General features: G+C 44.3%; 1 long non-coding RNA gene across 7 annotated transcripts in view; it reads right to left on the reverse strand.

Annotated features, from left to right (window-relative positions):
* LOC102385515 overlaps positions 1–3,584 on the reverse strand; it is a 97,736-nt gene that overhangs the window by 22,315 nt on the left and 71,837 nt on the right. The window lies entirely within an intron of this gene.

The raw sequence follows: 3,584 nt of genomic DNA on the forward strand, positions 1-3,584 counted from the left end.
GGAGACGCGGCGCGGGGAGCGGAGCAGTTGGCAGCTCCGCTCCCGCTGACTTTCAAAAACCCGAGTCCCGCGAAGTGCCCGCAGCGGAGGAGCGAGGTAGGGACGGGTGCAGGGTCTGTCCCGGCGCGACCTTGCCCTTCCCGCCTCGCGGACACCTGAGGCGGCGGCGCGCCGCCAGCGCGGGGTTTCAGCTGGGCATCTCCTTCCCGCCCCCGGAGCCCCCTAAAATGGCCTCGAAGCGGATTTCCCGGAGAACCCGGCACCTGAAAAGCCGCCGGCTGGAGCGGAGGTGCCGGGAGGGTTCAAACTTGAAACAAAAGCAGTCTTTTCTGCGGCAGGAGGGAGACGAGTTTGCTATTAAAAAAAAAAAAAAAAAAAAAGATAGTGAAAGTCAAACTTGGAAAAAGCTGCATGTGACCTGAGGCGACGCTGTGAAAACTTCAGCTGAGAAACATTTTAGTCCTCCCTGGGGGCATGTAAAAACAGGACGTCCCCACGAAAGGATCAATGAGAGCAGTGAAAGAAGACTGGTCCTGTCTACTCGCCCTCCTTCCCACTGATAGCGTTTCAGATACTCGCTGGGGTTTTTTTTTTTTTGCCATGGACATGTTTTTTTTCTAACTATGGCCCAAAAACAACATGAGACTATGATGGGCATCTGACACTCAACATAATGAAATGAATTTGCCTTGTTTTTGTGAATTACTGGCATTCTCAGTGGAAACTTTGGGAGAAGTTTCACTGAGATTTGTAGTTAACCTGAGAGCAACAGCAGACTTAAAAAATTCCATGTTTAGCTTCCACCCTGAGCACACATGGTCTTCTTCCCTGCAAAAATTTGTGCATAGGGTTAATTTTTAATGCCTTATGAACTTTTAATGCCTTATGACTTTAATGCTCCTATACTTTACTCATATAATTTGCTCACATATTTTTTCAGGATCACGGCCCTAAACAAATATAATTGAATTTTTCTAGGTTTTTTCATATGAAGGCAAAACGCTTCCACTTGAAACTTAACAGCAAAACACTCTGAACTTTATCATTCTTTCTGGCATTATTTTGAATATAATACAATCTCTAATCTCCAAGACTAAGTGTCAATACAATAATTCATTGCTGTATTCACTACATTTTAGCCCTAAAGTTATTATTGAAGCATACATTTAAAGAGCTATATTCTCATTATTACTTAACTGCAGGAATAAAAGCCAATGAAATATATCATGATGTCTCCACTACTTCAGTTTATCTCTATGTCGAGTCAAGAAATGCGGTCACAATAATTTAAATATCAAAGCTGTTAACTATGTAACTGCTGGTCACAGGACATAAGAAAAGAAGAAATGATATGAAGATTGGCACAACCTGCCATAACTGACATTCTGTCTGGGTATCACAAGGGAGTGGGATGTGGGAAAATACCCTTGTATCCTCACTGTTTTTCCTCAGTCTGACCAATGAAGCCAAAAAGTCACAGGTGGGAACAGAGCCTGGGAAGCCTGAGCTTTACCAAGGGGATCTCAGTCCTATAGATCCAAGTCCTCATCCTGATCCCCTTGCATTAATGAAGGCTTGAACTACTATGGCAATGAATGCGAGGCCAAGCAGCTTCTTCTCTGGCTAGTTTAGTCTAGTCTAGTCTATTCCACAAATCCAAAATGGAGGGTGACTGGCACCTGGAGCATTGTATCCATTTTTAGGCACCACACTTTAAGAAAGATGTGGACAAATTGGAGAGAGTTCAGAGACGAGAAACAAAAATGATTAGACATAGAAAACATAACATATAAGGAAAGGCTAGATTGAAGAATTGCAATTATTTAGCTTAGAAAAGTGAAGACTAGGGGCGGGGTTGATAACTGTCTTCAAATACACATAGGTCAGGGGTTGTCAACCAGGGGTACATGTCCCCCTGGGGGTACTTGGGAAGGCCCCAGGGGGTACGCGATGGTGGCGCGGAGAAGTGGGTATACTTGGGAAGAATTGGGTGTAGGGGTAGGACTGCCGCCACCGCCACCCAACACTTTGCGCCAAGGTGGCGTGCTGCTTCCCCAAGCCCCACTCCTGCCTCGGCGGACCGGCCGCTGGGGGACACCCCCCACCTGCTTCTTGACCAGCTGCTGGGGGTACACTGACCAAAAAAGGTTGAAAACCCCTGACAGATTATTATAAAGAGGTTGGTGATCAGCTGTTTTGTGTCCAGTAGCAAAAGACAAGAAGTAATGGGTTGAAATTGGAACAAGGGAAAATTAGGTTAGATATTTGGAAGAACTTTCTAACTATAGGGGTGGTTAAGTACTGGAACAGATAACCTCCAGAGGCTGTGAAATACCATCTTGGGTCGTTTTTAAGATCAGTTTAGATAAACATTTGTCTGAGAGTTCAGACAGCAATAACTGCCTTGAGCAGAGAGCTAGATTAGGTTACCTCCTCAGGTCCTTCCCAGCCCTATTTTTGCATGATGCTGTTCAGGTTTTTATACTATATTCATCACTTTAATATCTGGGTACCTACTGGTAGTTCATTAAGTGACATGATTAGTATCTCCCACATGTTTTTTGTTCTCTTAACATCTCCCTAAGGGAAGAAGCCCGTGCAGCTGAATGTTTTGTTTTTGATTTGTTTGGTTGTCATTTTTGAAAATATGTATGTCATGTATTTGAGATAGGGAGGCAAAGTCAAATCGATGTGCCTCCCTCTTGGAATGACATGTGGTAAGGTTTGCCCTTAGTTCCTGTGGAATTGGTTCTGTGATCTTGGACTGGCCCCTGGGAAAGTTCTGTCTCCCGCCTACAGAAACTTTACCCTTGTTTTAAAGAGTTCCTTTTTGCCAGAGAACTGAAGTTGTTGACCACAGAATTTGTTCCAGCACATTAGGTGGTCTTTGAGATGTGTTGGGCCTAGGCCATGGAACTTCTTGAAGATAAGGATTGAGACCTTGATGAATGGAATTTGAAATTGTGTATGTAGTCAGAGCAGAAAGGATGGGTTTGATGGGCCTACAGTAGTATGTATTACAGAGATGTGCTGCAGGTTTCTGTACTTATTGGAATTTTCTATGTGCTGCAGGCTTCAGGCCTAGCTACAGTGCACCACTGTAGTAGAGGTAAAGGGTGACGGAAGTGTGAATAAGTGAGATCAGGTCCATAGTCAACCAGTGATGACAAAGGCACAGGCTGCCTGCTTCTTAGGATCACATTGCTGCAAACAAACTTACATTTGGTTTAAGTTTTATTTCACATCCATAAGGAATAGAGGCTTTTGTTTGTAATGAAAGCTGAGATTCTGACACCATTATGTAACTCTTGGAGCCAGAGCCGTAGTCATTTGCCTTTTGTTCCCATACCTTAATAATCCAGTCCTGTCCCAGGAGTAGGCAAACCGCAATCAGGGAAGCCAAGCTTGAGGAGCCTAGCAAAGCACATACTGATCATATCTTCAGCATCTTCATAGTCTACTGTGAGTGACATCTCATTTGATATACCAGGTGGGCAGAGCTTGTTGTGTGCATGAAGCTGGTTAGAGTGCTGTAACTTTTTTTTCAATATGAGCCTTGCCTTGGCCTTGTTGCTTAGCATTCC

The sequence above is a fragment of the Alligator sinensis genome, unplaced genomic scaffold (genome assembly GCF_000455745.1).
Source record: "Alligator sinensis unplaced genomic scaffold, ASM45574v1 scaffold324_1, whole genome shotgun sequence".
NCBI classification, from domain to species: domain Eukaryota; kingdom Metazoa; phylum Chordata; order Crocodylia; family Alligatoridae; genus Alligator; species Alligator sinensis.